This window comes from Myotis daubentonii, chromosome 7, assembly GCF_963259705.1.
Source record: "Myotis daubentonii chromosome 7, mMyoDau2.1, whole genome shotgun sequence".
Taxonomy (NCBI): Eukaryota; Metazoa; Chordata; class Mammalia; order Chiroptera; family Vespertilionidae; genus Myotis; species Myotis daubentonii.
The window spans coordinates 60,125,883-60,148,528 of NC_081846.1; the positions used below are offsets into that span (position 1 = coordinate 60,125,883).

Genomic DNA, 22,646 nt, shown 5'->3' on the forward strand with positions numbered 1-22,646 from the left:
GGGGACACTTTGTGTTTGTCTTGAACTGGTACTGCTCCTCCTATTCACCATGTGCCTGCCTTCCCTGCATATCTGATTTTTTTTTTTTTTTGAGGGGGAATAAAATGGCTCTAGGGAGAAATAACTAGAGAAGAATAAATCCCTTGTCACTGATAGTTAATGTACTCTAAGCATATACCTATTTCTGTATTTTTAAGATGTCCATGCGAATTGACTTTATAGTGAAAAATCTTTGATTTAGGAACTAAAAGGTGAATAAAATTATTTATAGATTTAGTGATTGCTTATATTATTTTGGATTGGCATTATTTTTTTATCCATATTCATGTTTCTTCGGGTGGTGTCTTTGTAAAATAGACTCCACTGAGTGGAGAAACTTAATTTAATCAATTAGTATAACTAGACTGATATTTCTTAAATAAAGGTATAAAAGAAAATATGTGTATTAATTTTGTTTATTTGCAGAGTTTATTTCCCTCTTTTAAAAATGTAGCATTTAGAACATTTCTATTTTACCTTTTCCAGTTCTCTAATTTTGTTTTAAAAAATAATAATTTTACTTTTGCCACATACTGCACAACTTTCAGTACATTTGAGGTCTTTATTACTGAATCAGGGAAAAGGACAATTCTATGGTTTTGTACCTGGGTGTATGGAACATTGGGGGAAGCCCTTTAATGAGGCTTCAAAGGGGTTACTCTTTGGAACTGGCCCTCGGTGGTTACTGTTATCAGTTCCATGATGACCCACATTAAAGTACATTAAAAACATTTTTCTTTTTTAATGAAAGGAGCCTGGAGTACATGGGGGAAGGAGAACAGAATTAGAAGGAAAAGGAATCCCAAATATAGGATGTGGTAGGATATATAAAGAAGAAAGAATAACATGTTCAGTTGTCAGACCTGCTACAAAAAAAAAAAAAAAAAAAAAAAAAGAAAAACAAACAAAAACAGGGAAGAGAACTGATGTAACAGTAGAAAATTTTCTGAAATTTATTTTAGGTCACTGGTAAGGAGCAGGGAGTGAGGGAGCCAGCTAGGACATCAGAATCACGTTAAACATACATTCTGTTTTCCTAGGTGCAAAAGTGGAAAGGGGAAAAGAACATTGCCTTGCAATGTTGCCAGTGAACAGGACATGGAGGTGGGAGCAGACCCCGGAGAGATGATTAGAGTGGTCTCCTCAGCACCCACATGTTTTCCAGCTCTTAAAGTTCCACTCTGGTGAACATTTCATTTCTACAGCTGAAAAAAAAAAAAAGCAGATGAAAATAATTATAGTATACCAATTTAAGCTACATCAAACATATAAACTCTACTGTGAAGTTTATCCAGTGTCTTCTTAAAAGAAGTTTTTGACAGAGTGAGCATGAAGAAAATAAGAAAGGAATAGAGTTTTGAGTGTGTGGAGGGGTTAGCATGGGAAGGCAGTCAGTGTGGCTGGGGAAGAAGGCAGAGAAAAGTATGAATTTGGATGCCAAAGATAAACTTGGCTTATTTTGAATTTTGCTTAAAGTGAAATGATAAAAACTTTGTCCCCCAGCACATGCAACATCTGACCACCTTGGGAGGAGAAATTGCCTGAAAAAGACAGATGGATTTACGCACTAAACTGTGTTAGAATACCATTATTATTCTACAATTGTTCAGTCTCTTTATTCTAGGGAACCGTGGGATTCTTAATTCAACTGCCTCCAGGCCCTCATAAAAAATACATATTACATGGTATGCTTGCAAGATAAAATCTGCATCATAAAAGTTCTCTGACCCTGTCTGTAGAGATTTGGAGATTACCATACTAATTTAAATGAATAAAATTTACCCACCAACTTAGAAGGTCATAAGACAATGGCATTAATTCATTCTCCATTCTTGAAAGAAGGAAGAGCGATAAAACATTTTTCAAAATCAACTGGACTTGATGACTATGCTGTCTACTCTTTCAATCGTTTAATCGATTCCTGATTGAGTTTTTGAGTCTGCAGTTTAAAATCTAGTTGGTCTTTGTAATAGATTTGGCAGTCTATAGAAGGTCTCCCGGATGAATTGCTAGCACATTCATTGTTCCATCAACCTTTTGACAATTCTGTCAAATCACCTGCTGGATTCCAGTTTTCTATTTCTCCATTAAGATAGCTGTCTTCAATCCAACTCTTTTGATGTTTTGAAGTTCCAACCAAAACAACTTGAACCATCAATAAATTATGGGCGGTTAGCAACAGAAGAAAAATCCTGTAGCCTTGAACCAAGACTCTTAGTTATATGCTCAGCAAGGCCATATAACAATGCAGGAGGGAACCAAGCAGAAGATGGCGGCGATATAGGCAGATGCGTCCCAGGTCATGTCCCGGAGCAAATGGAGTGAGCAGCTGAAACTAATAACACCTACCCCGAATAGGCGAAATTGCTCAGCTGGTGAGACGGTTTGCAGCCGGGAAGGACAGAACTCCCCTGGAAAGGTAAAAAAAAAAAACAAAAAAAAAAAACAGGGATTTGGGCAGGAAAGTTTGCCAGACCTCTGAGCCCAGAGGGTTGGAGGGAGACTGCGTGGCAGATGGCCACGTCCCTTGGGACAGGCACAGCCCCTGACTGAGGAAAGGAGATCCGCGGGATTCCTGGCACAGCTGGGGGATTTGAGAGCTGGGTTCTGTGATCATGGAGGACTGAGCCTAAAGGGGGCAGCCTGAGGAGCTGACCTGACCATACAGTGCCAGTAAGAGAGGAGCTTACAGAACCTAAGCCTTCCCCGTTTCCGCGGCCAGCGTTTGTTTGTTTGTTCTCACCAAATCCTGTTCATGGGACATTTCGGATACAGACACTCACCTGTGCTGAAGAGAGGGAGAGGGTGCAGAGGAGTGGAATCTGGGGAGAGACTGAGGAGAGAAGGGGGGCCGGGAGAGGTGGCAGCGAATTGAGTGTTGAGTGCTGAGACACCCCTTAGCCCAGGACTGGGGCAGCCATTCTCTCCAGAGAGTGAGACTCCTCCCCCCAGCCCCCAGGCAAGGAGCACAACCACACCCAGATTCCACCCTGAACAAGATCAAGGATTAAAATAATCTGATCAGTCCCTGGGAGTTAACAGGGTCTGGCCTATAGAAGGATTTTCAATGCCATATAGCCTCAGAGGCCAACCCCAGAACACTGCCACCCAGAGGCTGAGCCACAAACTGACTCTTTGCTAAACACAAAATAAGGCAGTCTGAGAAACAAATAAGGCCTGCTTTGAAAGAAGGACTGTGGTTTACAACACAGAGGAACAGTGTATCACAGGGAAACTCAACACTCTCCTGAATACCTGGCAGGACTAAAGGCGAGCCAGACTGAAGAATAGAAGAACCGAAGGACCTTCACTACTGCAATTTTTTTTTTCTTTTTTCACCTTTTAACTAAGAAACCAATTTTTTTTTCTTTTTTTTCTTCTCCTTTTTTTTTCTTCTTTTTCCTGACTTTACCCTTTTAATTACTACCTTCTTATTTTTAACCACCATTATTACTGCTACCATTTTACCATCTTTTAAAGTGCCATTTTATTTTCTCTTTATTCTATTTTGGGATTAGTGTTCTCCATTCTATTTTCATCGTTATATTATTGGTTTTTTCTAGTTTCCATCCATCTACAGGGAGCTGTTGCTGGAATTTGCTGGGATTCGTGGCGGTTCTATAGGAGTATTCTCCTCATATAAAAAGTCTCTTCCCCTCTTCCACTTCATTCTCTTTTTTCGCTCTTTTTTTTTCTTTTCTTTTCTCGCTTTTATTTTTCCCCCTTCTTTTTCCCAATTTCATTTTTGCACTCCCTTTTTTGATCCTTACTTTTCTTTTCTTTTTTCTCTTTTATCTTTATCTCTTCCTTCTTCCTTATCCCATAATTCTCTTTATTCGGGTGGTCACCTTTATTTGGGGTTATTAATATTGTGAATATATTTGTGTTTAGTGCCTGGTACGTGGTGCCTTGTTGTGTTGTATTTTGTGCCCTTAAATCAACACAGCAGATCCGAGCAATAGCAGCCTACTGAGCACCACACCCTCGGCTAAGGAACAGCAGCTGTACGTGAAACCGCCCCCCACCAGCCAGAAGAGCCACCACAGCTGTGAACAGCACCCACCAGAGGAGCTGCTGCCAACTGAAGAGCAGCTGCTACCGCAACCACCCGAAGAGCAACCACAGACCAAGGAGTCACTGCCACCCAGGGAGCAGCCACTGAATGACTCAACATCTAGATATGTCAGTGAGATCAAACATGGGTAGACAAAGAAACCCCCAAAGGAAAGAGAAGGAGGACTCTCCAGAAAAGCAGCTAAGTAATACAGAGGCATGCAACATGACAGATAAAGAATTCAGAATAAGGGTCCTAGAGTGCATAAACCGGATGGAGGGAAAAATCGACAACCTCTGCAAGAAGCAAGAAGAAACAGATGAAAAAATCAACAACTTAAGTAAGACCCAAGAAGAAATGAAGAGTGATATAGCTGCAATAAAAAAACACCATTGAAAGTATCAACAGTAGGCTAGGAGAAGCGGAGGACCGAATTAGTGAATTAGAAGACAAGGAAGCAAAACACACCCAAAATGTACTGCAATTGGAGAAAAAAATTAAAAGACAGGAGGAGAGCCTAAGGGAGCTTTGGGACAACATAAAACGAAACAACATACGAATAATAGGGGTACCAGAGCAACAGAAAGATGAACAAGGATTAGAAAACCTATTCGAAGAAATAATATCAGAAAACTTCCCTGAGGTGGGGAAGAAAAAAGTCACACAAGCCCAGAGAGTCCCATACAAGGTGAACCCAAAAAGACCCACACCAAGACACATCATAATTACCATGGCAAATGTTCAGGACAAAGAGAAAATCTTACAGGCCGCAAGAGAGAGACGGAAAGTCACATACAAGGGATCTCCCATTAGATTATCAAATGATTTCTCAACAGAAACACATCAGGCCAGAAAAGAATGGACAGAAATTTACAAAGTGATGCAAAGCAAAGGACTGAATCCAAGAATACTCTATCCAGCAAGGCTATCATTCAAACTTGAAGGGGAAATAAGAAGCTTCACAGACAAAGAAAGGCTAAGGGAGTTTATCACCACCAAGCCAGCAATGCAAGGAATGATAAAGGGACTGGTATAAAAAGAAGAAATAAAAACCTCAGAAAGAAAACAGCCACACACACACAAAAAAAAGAAATGGCTACAAACAAGTACCTTTCAATACTAACTTTAAACGTAAATGGACTAAATGCTCCAACCAAAAGACATCGAGTGGCTGAATGGATAAAAAAAAATGACCCATACATCTGCTGTCTACTAGAAACCCACCTAATTAGAAGGGACTCACACAGACTGAAAGTGAAAGGATGGAAAAATATCTTTCAGGCAAATGGAAAGGAAAAGAAAGCTGGGGTAGCAATACTTATATCGGACAAAATAGACCTCAAAGTGAAGGCCTTAACAAGAGATAAGGAAGGCCACTTCATAATACAAAAGGGATCAATACAACAAGAAGATATAACCCTGGTAAACATATATGCACCCAATGTAGGAGCACCCAAATTCATAAAAAAAACTCCTGGAAGATATCAAAGGAGAGATCGACAACAATACAATCATAGTAGGGGACTTTAATACACCACTGACAGCACTGGATAAGTCCTATAGACAAACAATCAGCAAAGATACAGCAATCCTCAATGACTCACTAGATCAGATGGACTTAATAGACATCTTCAGAACACTTCACCCCAAAGCCAGGGAATATACGTTCTTCTCAGGTGCTCATGGGACATCTTCAAAAATAGACCACATATTGGGTCACAAGCAAAGTATCCCCAAATTCAGGAAGATTGAAATCATAAAAAGCATCTTTGCAGACCATGATGGCATAATACTAGAAATAAACTACAATAAAAACAACCCAAAATACTCAAACACCTGGAAGCTGAATAGCATGCTATTAAATATTGATTGGGTTACCAATGAGATCAAAGAAGAAATTAAAAACATCCTGGAAACTAATGACAATGAAAACACAACAATCCAAAACCTATGGGACACAATGAAACCAGTCCTGAGAGGGAAGTTTATAGCGCTACAGGCCTATCTCAAAAAAACAAGAAAAAATGGTAGTAAATCACCTAACTCTACAACTCAAATATTTAGAAAGAGAGCAACAAGAAAACCCCAGAGTGAGCAGAAGGAAGGAGATAATAAAGATTAGAGCAGAAATAAATGACATAGAGACCAAAAAAACAATACAGAAAATCAATGAAACCAAGAGCTGGTTCTTTGAAAGGATAAACAAGATTGACAAACCTCTAGCCAGACTCACCAAGAAGCAAAGAGAGAGGACCCAAATAAACAAAATCAGAAACGATAGAGGCGAAATAACAACAGACCCCACAGAAATACAAATGATTTTTAAAAAATACTATGGACAGCTCTACTCCAACAAACTAGACAACCTGGAGGAAATGGACAAATTCCTAGAAAAATACAACATTCCAAAACTCAATCAGGAAGAATCTAAAAATCTCAACAGGCCAATAACTATGGAAGAAATTGAAGCAGTCATCAAAAAGCTTCCATCAAACAAAAGCCCCGGACCAGACGGCTTCACAGGGGAGTTTTACCAAACATTCAAGGAAGAACTAAAACCTATCCTCCTCAGACTACTACAAAAAATTCAAGAGGAAGGAACACTTCCAAGCTCATTCTATGAAGCCAGCATCACCCTAATACCAAAACCAGGTAAAGACAACACAATGAAAGAGAATTACAGGCCAATATCCCTCATGAACATAGATGCCAAAATCCTCAACAAAATCTTAGCAAATCGGATCCAGCAGTATATCAGAAAGATCATACACCATGACCAAGTAGGATTTATCCCAGGGATGCAAGGATGGTACAATATCCGCAAATCAATAAACGTGATACATCACATAAACAAATTGAAAGAAAAAAACCACATGGTCATATCAATTGATGCAGAGAAAGCATTTGACAAAATTCAACACCCATTTTTGATAAAAACTCTCAGTAAGGTGGGAGTAGAAGGATCATACCTCAACATAATAAAAGCCATATATGACAGGCCCACAGCCAGCATCATACTCAATGGACAAAAACTAACACCATTTTCCCTAAGAACAGGAACAAGACAGGGATCCCCCCTCTCACCACTCCTGTTCAACATAGTACTGGAAGTGTTAGCCATTGCAATTCGGCAAGAAGAAGAAATAAAAGGCATCCAAATTGGAAAAGAGGAAGTAAAACTGTCCTTATTTGCAGACGACATGATATTATACATACAAAACCCTAGAGACTCCATCAAAAAGCTACTAGACTTAATACATGAATTTGGCAATGTAGCAGGATACAAAATTAACCCCAAGAAATCTGAGGCATTTCTATACACCAATAGTGAACTTTCAGAAAGAGAGATTATAAAAACAATCCCGTTTACCATCGCACCAAAAAAACTAAGCTACCTAGGAATAAACTTAACTAAAGAGGTAAAAGACCTCTACTCAGAAAACTACAGGACGTTGAAAAAAGATATAGAGGAAGACATAAACAGATGGAAGAACATACCGTGTTCGTGGATTGGTAGAATCAACATCATTAAAATGTCCATACTACCCAAAGCAATCTATAAATTCAACGCACTTCCCATTAAAATACCAACAGCATACTTCAGAGATCTAGAACGAACTCTCCAAAAATTCATCTGGAATAAAAAAAGACCCCGAATAGCTGCAGCAATCCTGAAAAAGAACAAAGTAGGTGGGATCTCAATACCAGATATCAAGATGTATTACAAAGCCACTGTTCTCAAAACTGCCTGGTACTGGCACAAGAATAGGCATACAGATCAATGGAATAAAATAGAGAGCCCAGAAATTGGCCCGAACCAATATGCTCATTTAATATTTGACAAAGGGGGCAAGATCATACAATGGAGCCAAGATAGTCTCTTCAATAAATGGTGTTGGGAAAATTGGACAGATATATGCAAGAAAATGAAACTAGACCACCAACTTACACCATACACAAAAATAAACTCAAAATGGATAAAGGGCTTAAATGCACGACAGGAAACCATAAAAATTCTAGAAGAATCCAAAGGCAACAAAATCTCAGACATATGCCGAAGCAATTTCTTCACTGATACAGCTCCTAGGGCACTTGAAATTAAAGAGAAAATGAACAAATGGGACTACATCAAAATAAAAAGCTTCTGCACAGCAAAAGAAACCATCAACAAAACTATGAGAAAACCCACTGTGTGGGAAAACATATTTGTCAATGTCATATCTGATAAGGGCCTAATCTCCAAAATTTATAGGGAACTCATACAACTTAACAAAAGGAAGATAAAAAATCCAATCAAAAAATGGGCAAAGGATATAAATAGATACCTTTCAAAAGAGGACATTCAGAAAGCCAAGAGACATATGAAAACATGCTCAAAGTCACTAATCATCCGAGAGATGCAAATCAAAACAATGAGGTACCATCTCACACCTGTCAGACTGGCTATCATGAACAAATCAACAAATGACAAGTGCTGGCGAGGATGTGGAGAAAAAGGAACACTTGTGCACTGCTGGTGGGAATGGAGACTGGTGCAGCCACTATGGAAGACAGTATGGAGTTTCCTCAAAAAACTGAAAATGGAACTCCCATTTGACCCTGTGATCCCACTTCTAGGAATATATCCCAAGAAACCGGAAACACCAATCAGAAAGGATATATGCACCCCTATGTTCATAGCAGCACAATTCACCATAGCTAAGATCTGGAAACAGCCTAAGTGCCCATCAGTAGATGAATGGATTAGAAAACTGTGGTACATCTACATGATGGAATACTATGCTGCTCTAAAAAGGAAGGAACTCTTACCATTTGCAATGGCATGGATGGAACTGGAGAGCATTATGCTAAGTGAAATAAGCCAGTCAATGAAGGAAAAATACCACATGATCTCACTCATTCATGGATAATAGAGACCATTATAAACTTTTGAACAATAATAGATACAGAGGCAGAGCTGCCTCAAACAGATTGTCAAACTGCAGCGGGAAGGCCGGGGAGGGTTGGGGTGCAGGAGGTAGGGGGGTAAGAGATCAACCAAAGGACTTGTATGCATGCATATAAGCATAACCAATGGACATAAGACACTGGGGGATAGGGGAAGCTAGGGGACTGTCTAGGGCCGGGGGGAAAAATGGACACATATGTAATACCCTTTGTAATACTTTAAGCAATAAAAAAAAATAGAAAAAATAAAAAAATAAAACAACAAATGTTATTTTGTAAAAAACAAAAAACAAAAAAACAATGCAAGAGAACCTACTATAAAAGGGACAGATTGGAACATAAACCATGCCTTTAGTCCTAGAATTCCTTATGAATTCTTAAGAGTGCAGGATTCAGTTACTTCCTGAAATAAGAACTTATATATAAAGTGGAATTTAAACTATGGCAACCACCCCACATCCTAAACTTGCTGCTATTCCTATACACTGTTTTTGATTTGGAACACAAATATCCATTCAGTTACCCATCATCAAATACAGTAATTATCTTTAATTCCTTGTTTTAATTTCCATTTCCATTTCAACTGAGTTTCACCAATTCTTACATATCTCTAGAATCCATCCCCTTTCCTATTTTCATTCCTATTTCTTTAGCTTGTACACACCTCATCTCTTCCTATTATAATATTACTAGAGGCCCGGTGCACGACATTCGTGCAGTGGGGGATATGGGGGTCCCTCAGCCCGACCTGCACCCTCTCCAATCTGGGAGCCCTCTTCAATCTGGGAGTTTCTGTCTATCTTTGCAATCACATGAGTGAATGGTCTGAGACCCCCAACCCAGTTTGGTTTGTTGCTCACAGAATAACAGAGGCATTTTTTTTTTTGCTTCATTGGTGGAGATTTCCTGGAAGTTTTAGGATATCTTCCCTTTAATTTTTTCTAGACACTCTGATTTTACTTATGTCTCTCACCTTTGCTTTCCCTCCATCCCCCACCACAACAGTAACTTGCTCTAGGCTCACTTTGCTCTAGTGTCTAGGAGATCCGTCTGCCACCAGAACTATGATTCCCAGCATTCCTGGTGCTCCCCATGCTCTGGGCTTCCGCTTCCGGTCCTGGGGCTGCCACCAGAACTTCTATTCCCAGAATTCCTGGTTCACCCCGCGCTCTTGGTTTTCCCTTCTGTCTCTGTCTCCATTCCATGGCCTCCCACTCTGCCAAGTCCTCCAAACTGCCAGCTCTCCCCCTCTGCTCTCTGTCCAGTGGCTTGGGGAGCCAAGTTCCCTAAGCCACTCCACTCTCTGCCAGCTCTCCCACTCTGCTCTCCACCTGGCAGCTTGTGGGGAATGACTGAGGGAGCCACCCCCCCCCCCATGCTGCTGGCTCTCCCACTCTGCTCTCTGCCCAGCACCTGTGCATGCAAATTAACCCACCATCTTTGTCGGGTTAATTTGCATACTCACTTTTGATTGGCTGGTGAGCATAGCGGAGGGGTGGTCAATTTGCATATCTCTTTTATTATATAGGATAATAATTACTAACTGAATCCCTACAAATCTAGGTCTATAAATGTTCAAGAACTTACTAGAGTGGTGTTTTTTTTCAAAGAAAGAAATCTATAATAATAAAAATGTAATATGCTAATTAGACCTGATGTCCTTCTGGGTGAAGGCGTGGCTTCAAGGGAAGCCTAGGTCCCGAGTGCCTTCTGGCTGCCAGAGGGAAGCCTGGGTCCCAGGTGCCAGAGGGAAGCCGGTGCCAACAGCCAAGGGAAGGAAGGCATATTTTTACATGAATTTCGTGCATTGGGCCTCTAGTTAATTATAATAATATATGAGCTCCAAAGTTAAATTCTAAAATATAGGAATGAAATCTAGGTCCTTTCAGAATCTAGCCAGCACCCATTTCTTATAAGCATCCTCCTATACTTCCATATATACCTTAACATCCCTGGTTTTACTAAATGAGTCATGTTTTCTTTTCTGGTTCTTCTGCCTAGGACACTTTTCTTCCTCCTATCCATTTAGCAAACATCCACTCATTCCTCATCTCAGGTATCATTTCTTCAGTCAAACCTCCTGAAAACTCCCTCCCCAGTCAGAAAAATGTCCCCACCTCTTAGCTTCCCAAGAATCATGATCCCAATTCAATTAAATTTTCCACATATAAATTTCTCTGAATCAGCCTGAGCTATATGGAATTTAGGGATCACATCTTACCCTTCTTGGGTGTCGACACTGCTTCATGGATAGTAAGGATGCCATACAAATTGGTGAGAGTGTTATCTGAACTTTATACAAATGTAATGCATTTTTGCAGGTACTTTGGCTTTTTAAGCTTGGTTCTCTTAATCATGTACATTGTTTCAATTTGGGGGGATATCCCTTATAAGTGTCTACATTTTAATTTCTTATTGTTATAAATGTCATAGGGATGGTGATTCTTTAAGGTGAAATGTTTTCTTTACATAAATCCCATCGTAGCACCAAACTGCTGTTAACTCTCAGAAGATGCTTGCTGAAGTGTCTGGAGGAGGCAGTGTTAAGAGTTAACACTTCCAATCTCTTAAATTACAACTGGCTCCCAAGAGAGAAGTGAACTTTAAAAGGATGTGTGCCAGAGAATCATCTCATGAAAAGTCATTTCTGGAAAATAATCTGTGTTAATGAGAAAAAGAGGTGAAGGAAAAGTGGGATGTGTTCTTTGCTATATTCAGCTTTCCATGTTGCTTTCAACAACCTGTCTCTAATCCTTGCTGTAGATATTGTACATGCTGTCTGGGTCTCATGTTCCGAGAAGTGCAAATGAAATCATGCCGAGCCATGGCACACGCCATGTGTGAGAAGAATAACCTGAATCATTAACTTAAAGATAATTGCCTCTGGAGATAGCTCTGCTGAAAACAAAGGACACAGTTTGTTTTACTCTTTTAGACACACAAAGCTGAAAAGAACACTGCTGACTGCACAAGCAAAATGAGGCCAGCCACGCACACCTACTAGTTTTACTAGCTGTTCTGAATGTTCAAATCCTAGGAAGACAGGGTTGGAGAACTCAAACTTCTTTACTGTCTCTTAAAAAAAAATAAAACCTTGCAGCCTGCCTTGATTCATAAAATAATAGGGAATGTTTTCTCAGCCCAAAAAATGCCATTAATTTTAGTAGGCTGAGTATAAAATAATGTCATTTATAGCTTTAGCGCAAACATTTTTCCCTGATCAAAGTAAGAAAACCCAAGCCACTGGGGACTCTTCCTATTCACCTGACCCTTTACAGCTCACAAATAAATAAATAAGTAGTTACTAAGCCTGCTTTAATATTTTATATTGTGCAATGGTGCTTCAATGCACGTATTCCCTACAAATAAATAAAACACATGAGAATCCCTGTTGTCCTTACACGAAAAACTAAATAAAAGATAAGTATCCCTTTAATCCTTTGCTATTTCATTTTGTGACAAACTTCGCTATAATTGAATACAACGCCAGAACACATTGAAGCATGGCTTTGTATTTAGAAAAAGCCTCATCTTTTAAAGCAAAGAAATGGAATTTTCTCAGATATGTCTTCAAGACTGCCAACTCATTCCATGCTAGTTACAGAACTCTAAAGTAATTTAGCGAACTTCTTCAGTGTTCTGTAGGCAAACATAAGACATTTTAGGTAACACTTTTTTCAGGTGAGGTGATCATTTAAGATATAAGTATTACTACTTACAGATCTGGGATGTTGATCAATAACTAATTTGTCCCCAAAGTCACTAAATAACAGGTTATTCTGGTCTATTTTTATCTTCCCTCAAGAAGAAAAGCACAGGTAGATGGTGTGTTGGTGTGCAACAGATACTGCTGTCCTGTCTTTACATCCCATGCTCTGTGGGAACAAGGGGTCTCCATGAACTATAAACCACAATTGAAATCCTGATCCTGGTATTAGTTTATAACCTGTACCTAGCCAAGAACATTGCTGTCGCATTAACTCTTAGACAACCTTAACATAAGTCACCTTTTTATTAAACTTGCGGTGATGAAAATTTCCTTTTCTAGTCTTAATAGCCAGCATACTAACATATACAGGGTGCGGCAAAAGTAGCTTCACAGTTGTTCCTATGGAAAATAACACAGGAGTTAATAAATAATAATGCAAGAATAAATTCTGTGTTTTGCGTACTCACACTGCAAACCTACTTTTCCCCCACCCTGTATATGAATACATGTAACTGGTACCTTGCAGATTACAGGATAACTGATACAACAGACTTGTAAGGAATATATTATTATGTTGTTGTTGTTGTTTGTTGTTGTTAATCCTCACCGAGGATATTTTTCCATGGATTTTTGGGAGAGTAGAAAAGAGAGGGAAAGACAGAGAAAAACATCAATGTGAGAGAAACACACCAATTGGTTGGCTCCTGCACAGGCCCCAACTAGGGCTCAGGCCAAGGAGAAGCCTTCAACCAAGGTACATGCCCTTGACCAGAATCCAACCTACAACCCTTTGGTCCACAGGCTGATGCTCTATCCACTGAGCATACCACAAGGGTATATTATTGCTGATTTTCATTTGGTCAGATGAGAAGCAACAATAGATAAAACTTATGTGACTTGGTGGATGTCACCAAGCATAGCAGTGGTAAGCACAATATTTCAACAAAACTTTTGTGTTTCTACTAGATCCGTACAGTCCAATACGATAGCCATGAGCCACATGTAACTAAGGAACATTTGATAGATGGCTAGTTCCAACTGGTATATATGAAACATATATCGTATTTTGAAAACTTGAGATGAAATGAAAGATGCAAACTATCTTATTGATAGCATATATTGCTTGCATTTTGAAATGTTAATATTTTTACATTAGGCTAAATAAATATATTACTAAAATTTATATCACCTGTTTATTATTTTAAATAGTGTGGCTACTGGATAATTTGAAATTTTATATGCGCTTACATTTTGGCTCATGTTATATTTGTATCAGACAACATTATCTTAGATTATACTGTCTACATCTGTACAGGAAAATTGTCAGTAGATTACCTACTGTCTTTGTAAGAGAAGTAAAACACTTTTCTCAAAAGTGGATTGGGATTTCAGACTCGCACTAAATGTATGGTTGTTTTTACATGTCCCAGTAAGGCTGATCACAGTTGAAGAAAATTCATTTTTACCAAGATTGTGCTCCCCAAATTCAACCTGGAGAAACATCATGTTGTATGCTCTGTGTAGATTTCTTTTTTCTCTCTGTGCTATACTATCAAGTATCATCTCTTCTTGTGAATATTATTTGTACTTAAAAATTCTCAACACCTGGATCTCTGAATGACTGGATAGTTTCTATAGTTAATCAAAGTGTCTGGAATCGCATTTTCATATTGAAGGAGGGGCTTTATATTGAAAGTTTAGCAGCTCTTCTCACAGTTTTGTGTACAGAACAATGTTGAAGGACACTTGTTAAAATTATGAATCCCCAGGTTTCTATTTATTTTAAATATATTTTATTAATTTTTTACAGAGAGAAAGGGATAGAGAGTTAGAAACATCGATGAGAGAGAAAAATCGATCAGCTGCCTCCTGCACACCTCCTACTGGGAATGTGCCCGCAACCAAGGTACATGCCCTTGACCAGAATCGAACCTGGGACCCTTGAGTTCGCAGGCTAATGTTCTATCCACTGAGCCAAACTGGTTAGGGCCCAAGGTTTCCATTTCTGTTGAGCTTTATTCAGGCAATTTGAGTGGTAGGCAAATTTTCATTTTGTCAGACTTCCCAGGTGATTCTAATGTATGTAGCCTGTAGACCACCCTCTGGGAAGCATTTCTGTAGAGAAAGGGCTGTGTATGCATTTGTTGACAGAGGACATAAATGTCCCAACAAATGGTAAAGGTGTCCATGATCAGAATCTATGTATTGTTTGCAAAACTATATAGATTTTTATTTAGCCCCACCATGAATCCATCATGTTAGGAAATATAAACTAATCACAAATGGAAAGTTTGGGGATAGATTAATGAATTTCTGATCCCTGGAATTTTAAAGAAAAATGTTTTTAATTATTTAAAATTAAATTTTATTACCTGTAAAATGAAGCAGAATTACTTAAATCACTAGAAAATGCTGTAAAATATTGTTTTTAATTCTTTAAACTTTGTATACAATAATTTAATTAATGAATATCTGGTATGATCCAATCTGTAACCTTCACTATAGCTTGGAAAAATATATGAAGTATACTACCTAAGTTAGAAATTAATCAGCATTCTGACTTTTTTCTCTGATTCAAACCATGCATAGGACACCTTTCAAAAAATGGAAAAGAATTTGATATTTTTAAAACATATGACTTTACAGTGACATGATTCCTCTCTCTCAATAGATAGATCAGAGAGAGAGACAGAGAGAGAGAGAGAGAGAGAGAGAGAGAGAGAGAGAGAGAGAGAGAGAGAGAGAGGAGGGAGAGAGAGAGGGAGAGAGAGAGAGAGAGATTATGTCTATTATATTATACTAGAGGCCCGATGCACGAAATTCGTGCACGGGGGAGGGAAGGCGGTCCTTCAGCCCTGCTTGCACCCTTTCACAATCTGGGATGCTTGCCTGCCAGCTTTCCTGATTGCCCCTAACCACTCTGCCTGCCTGATTGCCCCAACTGTTCACCTGCCTGCCTGCCTGATCACCCCTAACTGCCTCTGCCTGCTTGCCTGATTGCCCCTAACTGCTCGCCTACCTGCCTGATCACCCCTAACCACCTCTGCCTCGGCTGCGCCACCACAGCTTCATCCGGAAGGATGTCTGGAATGATGTCTGGAAGGTCGTTTGGCTATCTGGTCTAATAAGCATATGACACTTTTTAATATAGACTAGAGGCCCGATGCACAAAGATTCATGCAAGAATGGGCTTTCCTTCCCCTGGCTGCTGGCATCGCCTTCGCTCCATCCTGAGCTGCCTTTCTGCCTTCCCATGCTGTCCAGAGGTCCAGAGCAGCTGGGGTGGTGTGGAATGCCTGCATCGTCGCCATGGCGACAACACAAGTGTCCTGCCCTGCCCTCTGCCGCCCTGCCCTCTGTGTATGTAAATTAACCCACCACCTTTGTTGGGTTAATTTGCATATTCACTCCTGATTGGCTGGTGGATGTCACGATGGTATGGTCAATTTGCATCTTTCTCTTTTATTAGTGTAGATAGTTGCCTTGCTCCAAGCTGTCAGGACCTGCTTGCAATTAACTAACACAAATGGCCACTAAAAAGGTGACTTACCAAAAGGTATATTGCAAATGGTGCTGTTAAGTCCTCTTCTATGAAAACTTGCATGTTGTGCATTGTATCTGCCTGGCTACATAAAAGAGTGAAGTTCCTGTCTGTCTTTGCAATCATATGAGCAAATTGTCTGAGACCCCAGTCAAGTCTGGTTTGGTGCTCACAGAATAATAGAGGTCTTTTTTTTTTCTCTGCTCCATTTCCTAGAAGTTGCAGGATATCTTCCATTTAATTTTTCTTTGACATTCTGACTTTACTTATGTCTCTCACCTTTGCTTTCCCTCCATCCCCTACCCGCAACAGTAACCTGCTCCAGGCTCACTTTGCTCAAGTGTCTCTAGGAGATCATGCAATGCGTCTTCCACCAGAACTACAATTCCCAGCATTCCTGGTGCTCCCATGTTCTTGGTTTCCGCTTCCAGTGCAGGGGCTGCAGAAACCGAAAGGACTGGGAACTCCAGCCACATTCTGTCCACTGGGCTTCTGTCCGCTGGGCTGGGGGTGTGCCCTGAGCCATGCGGTGGTGGCTAAGAGCATGCCCCCAGCCCAGCAGCACTGCTTTGTGTACGCAGCCCTCCCCCCCTCCACGGCCGGGGCGTGGGACGCTATGGGCACCATCATCTTTGTTTCAGAGTGACAGTTAATTTGCATATTACCCTTTTATTAGATTAGATTTTATTTTATATTTTATAATGGTCAAATATTGATCCTCTTTTACTTTGGTTTTTACTGATATTAGTTCCAAATTTCTAAAATCTAAAGCCTTCTGGCCTTGCATTCTAAAGTCAATTACTGAACTTTGCTGTTTATTTATTTATTTTAATTTTTTAGATAGAGTGGAAGGAAGGGAGGGAGGGAGGAAAGGAGAATGAGAGAGAGAGAGAGAGAGAGAGAGAGAGAGAGAGAGAGAGAGAGAGGCATCAATATGAGACTTGAACTCACAACCCAGGTCTGTGCCCTTGACCAGGAATCACATATGGTGCGCAGGTTGAAGCTCTAACCACTGAGAACACTGGCCAGAGCTGCTATTTTTTAAAGAATGTCAATGGAATATGAAATTGTCAAAGATGTGGCATGAGTATGATGCAATGCATGTGATTGATTTCTAATAATAAAAGTTCAGTACCTATAACATAGAAAAATAAAGTATTGCCTTTATATTAATAAAATTCACTGACCATCTTCTTTCCCCTATTTTTATCAATCATATCATTGGGAGCCAGCGAATGCTGAAGTAAATGTAATACAGCAATTCTTTTCCAAGAATCATTTGAATAGAATTGAGTAATCATGATGTAAAGCATCTTACCAAGCACATTATAATGGGAAAGCAAAAGCCATGGTCTAGGCCTTGCTACGTAAAGGCTGGCAAATATGATAGATCCCATTTGGAATAGAATCAGCATTCATTAAAAATTGATCATAAGTAATAAATGAGTTAATGAATAAACAAATGAACAAATATGAGTGGAGCTAAGCAGCTCTGTGAAAATTCAGGAAACAACACATTCCTAACAATGGATGCTCTATTATCAGTGAATATGAAACATTTCTTCTTAGGTTCCAACAGCTTCTCACAATGTTGCAGGAGGAAAAATTTTAACTGTTAAGCTTAATTGTTTTACACTGACTTGTATGGCACAGGCTTAAGGTTCCTATAAATTACACAAACAGCCGAAACCGGTTTGGCTCAGTGGATAGAGTGTCGGCCTGCGGACTGAAAGGTCCCAGGTTCGATTCCGGTCAAGGGCATGTACCTGGGTTGCGGGCACATCCCCAGTAGGAGATGTGCAGGAGGCAGCTGATCGATGTTTCTCTCTCGTCAATGTTTCTAGCTCTCTATCTCTCTCCCTTCCTCTCTGTAAAAAATCAATAAAATATATTTAAAAAAAAATAAATAAATTACACAAACAAACAAAACCTCAAGTGCCAGCTATGGGAGTGGAGCCTGAGAAATTAGGAGAATGCACTTATTAAATTAGGGGTATGTCAGGCCCACAATCACAAAGACCACCAGACCACACAAAAGTTACAATGACAAGATGCAAATCTTTCAGCGGGTAGTTTTTCACTAGTGCAAAGGTGTGATTGCACTCAATGCTTAGATTCACAAGGTAACATTAATGAACAGATGATGCTCAAACCAGCACAGTGCTGTGAAGCACTAAGACTGACAGCAACAGGCAGAGCGAATAGGGGAACTGAAGAAAGGGGGGCCAGCATTTGTTGAGGGGTTGCTGTGTACTGGACCCTTTACATTTGCTTATCTAAATTAATCCTGACCCCAAAACGGAGAGGTAGGTATTGCTCTAATTTTTCATCAATGGAAATTGAACTCCTATAGCCTCAACTACCTAACAAAGCCATACGGTAAGTAAATGATAGATCCAAGATGTCCATTTTAATTCTTCAATTTTCTGTTCTGTTTTTTTGTTTGTTTGTTTGTTTGTTTTCTTACTCTGGTGCCCATCAAGGAAGATAAGTGCTATTTCTGGTGTCACTGGTATTAGTTTTAACTTCCAGTCTACGCAGAGAGCCTTCTAGTGTGATATGCCACACAGTAAGAAGAAACAATTATGGTTAGGAAAATGTCCTAACGTTCAATTCAAATGAACTCTGCATTCTTTAATAATGTCAGAGGTCAAAGTACAAGCAGAGCAAATCTATGAAATAAGTGCAGACTTTTACTTGTGCAAGCAGAGTTTGCAACAGTCTATCCGAGGGCCACCTACCTGCTATGACTCTCCACACAGATCCCATTCATTTCACCACAACAAATTAGAAAGGCGAGAGGGGAATAAATAGTTAGCACTTTGGCCAGTCCCAGTAGGTTTTCCAGTCCAATTGTATGTATGACTCTATTCCGCAGCAAGTTTGAAACTGTGAAAACAGTCGCAGAACTGAAATGAACATTTAGGTGCCACTGAATGATCCTACAGTCTATGTTACAGTACCTATAACATAGAAAAATAAAGTATTGCATTTATATTAATAAAATTTACTGACCATCTTCTTTCCCCTATTTTTATAAATCATATCATGGGGAGCCAGCAACTACCAAAGTAAATGTAATACAGAAATTCTTACACTGTAGGTCTTTAACGAATGAATCTACTTTATTGGAATGAAAGAGAACTTTGGAACTAACTGTGCAGTGGGTATTGAATCTCTGTGGGGACATTTCTGAACCTCTTACCTGCATGCGGAACTGCTGCTTCTAAAACATATCCATGAGACATAAACAGACATATTATTGGTATTTAAAAATATTGCTAGCTAAGTAAATATTTAAAATGAAGGATGCCTAAAAAAGAAAAATGAAATATCAAGAGCAAAAAGAAAATATTAATAAATAAATAAATGTTTATGCTAATGTTTTATACTTGCTGTGTATAAAAATATTAATTAAAATAGCTTAGACCAACTAAAACATTTAAACTCTACATTTTATAATTGAGAAAATTGAAGCACAGAGAATTTAAATAAGTAAGAGATAGGAGCAAAGTACTACTGTTCTAGTCAAAAGGGAATAACAGAATCAGCAGTAAATCCATCATCTAGGTTTTTACATCTTAAAATGTACCTCAGCTCAGATATTGTTATGTACATATAGGATTTATTAAAATAAAATCACACTATTCATTTAAAAAAATTGATTGATTTAACTGGATCAGCTAAATTTAATCTGATCAACTTGGCCAACTAAATTTAATCTGATCAAGTTTGTTTGATTGGATCAGGTCAGTCACAATTTGATTACCAGTCAGGGCACATGGCCAGGTTTCGGGCTTGACTCCCCAGTAGGAGGCAGCCAATCAATGATTCTCTCCCTATCCCTATCTCTCTTAAATAAATTATATATATATACTAGGGGCCCAGTGCATGAAATTCGTGCACTGGGTGTGTGTGGGGGGGGAGTGTCCCTCAGCCCAGCCTGCCCCCTCTCACATACTGGGAGCCCTCAGGCGTTGACCCCCATCACCCTCCAATCGCAGGATCGGCCCCTTGCCCAGGCCTGACGCCTCTGACAGAGGTGTCAGGCCTGGGCAGGGGACCCTCATTTCCCCCCATCACTGGTTCTGCCCCCAGCCCAGGCCTGATGCCTCAGCCAGAGGCGTAGACCCCCATCACCCTCTGATCACCTGATCAGCCCCTTGCCCAGGCCTGACGCCTCCGCCAGAGGTGTCAGGCTTGGACAGGGGACCCCCATCTCCCCCCGATCACTGGCTCTGGCCCCCGCCCAGGCCTGAGGCCTCTGGCCCAGGAATCATGCCTGGGAAGGGGACCCCCATCTCCCTCTGATCACTTGCTCCACCCCCCGCCCAAGCCTGACGCCTCTGACCCAGGCTTCAGGCCTGGGCAAGGGGACCATCATATTCCCCCAATCCCCGGCTCAGCCCCCCGCCCAGGCCTGATGCCTCGGCCAGAGGAGTTGACCCTCATCACCCTCCGATCACCAATCACCGGATCGGCCCCTTGACCAGGCCTGAGGCCTCCGGCAGAGGTGTCAGGCCTGGGCCGGGGACCCCCAGCTCCCCGCGGTTGCAGGCTCCGCCCCTGCCCAGGCCTAACGGCTCTGGCCTAGGCGTCTGGCCCGGGCAGCGGGGACCCGCAGCTGCAGCGGCCCCACGATCGTGGGCTCCGCTTTAGGCCCAGGCAAGGGACCCCTAGCTCCCGGGACTGCCAGCTTCAACCGTGCCCAGCTCCCATCGCTGGCTCCACCCCTACTTCCTGCTATCACTGGCCAGGGCGGAAAAGGCATCTGATTCTCCGATCATGGCTGGGGGGCAGGGCAAAGGCGGCCCCAGGGCCGCCTTTGCCCTGCCCCCCAGCTCTTAATTCCCCCCTGGGTTTCCGATCACTGTCAGTGGCAGGGGGCTTCTTCCTGCTTTCCCTTTCGCCTCCCTGCATTGTGCCTACATATGCAAATTAGCCGCCATCTTGTTGGCAGTTAACTGTCAATCTTAGTTGGCAGTTAACTGCCAATCATAGTTGGCAGTTAATTTGCATATAGGCCTGATTAGCCAATGAAAAGGGTATCGTCGTACGCCAATTACCATTTTTCTCTTTTATTAGTGTAGATATATATACACACACACACACACACACATATGTATATATACACATATACATACACATATGTATATATACATATATACACATATGTATATACATATATGTATATATGCACATATATGTATATACATACATATATACATATATATACATATATGTACGTATATGTATATATATATATATATATACACACACACACACATATATTAGAGGCCCAGTGCACGGAATCGTGTGGGTAGGATTCCTAGGCCTAGCCTGCGATCAGGGCCATCTTCTGCCCGTTTGCCAGTCCCCAGGCGGAACTCCACCTCTGCCACCGGGGAGGGTAGGTCGCAGGCACGTCCTGCAGCTTCTGTCAGCTCCACAAGCCCCAGCAGCAGTGGCAGCAGCGGCAGCAGCAGTGGCAGCAGCAGTGGCAGCAGTGGCGCCTGAGTGAGCGGCCCTGAGTGGGCAGCGTGTTCCATCTGTGACCGGCCAGCACACGCACATGGAGATGAAGTCACCGGTGCCTGCTTTCCTGCCGCCCTGAGCCGCCGAGCATCCAGGGATGAGCTGGGGATCCCAACAGCCTGACAGCCAGTTGGTCCTCCCACCACCCACCCTGGTTGCCCTGTTCACCATCGCTGATCCATCGGACCCTGCAGGCAGGGGGGAAGTACCAACGGGTCAGCCGTTCCACCGACTCTCCAGTCCCCAGTCCTGCCCCGCTGCCACCCACCCGCTTTCCCATGGTTCCGCATTCGCCTGAGGGCGGGAGTAGGGAGTGGGTGCAGTGGGGGAGGGGAGGGACCGAGAGGTGGTCAATGCACCTCATGGTGACTGGTCAAGCAGTCGTTCCGGTCATTATGCTTATGGTCCCTGGCCTTTTATTATATAGGATTATATAGGATGTATATAAACCCTATATAATAAAAGCCTAATATGTTAAGTGTCCAGTCGACTGGTCAACTGTTCAACTAATCAAAACATAATATACTAATGATATGCTAAGGCTGCTCAACCACTCAATATGACATGCAGTGACCACCAGGGGGCATGTGCTCCGACCAGTAGGTTACTGGGGTCTGTGCTGCTGGGGTCTGGCCAATCGGGACTGAGAAAGACAGGCCCAACATGCCCTGGAGCCCTCTTGCAGTCCCTCCCTGGTTGGCCAACCTCCCATGTTCCTCCCCAGTCAGCCAGCCCCGATCGGCCCTGATTGGGACTGGGCGAGACAGGGTCAAACACATCCTTCCCCAGCCCCAATCATGCACTGGTGGAGTCCCTCGGCC

At 41.3% G+C, this 22,646-nt stretch overlaps 1 pseudogene; it reads right to left on the bottom strand.

Annotated features, from left to right (window-relative positions):
• LOC132238857 (parafibromin-like) overlaps positions 1-22,105 on the bottom strand; it is a 109,097-nt pseudogene extending 86,992 nt beyond the window's left edge.
• Positions 22,106-22,646: the final 541 nt, after the last annotated feature.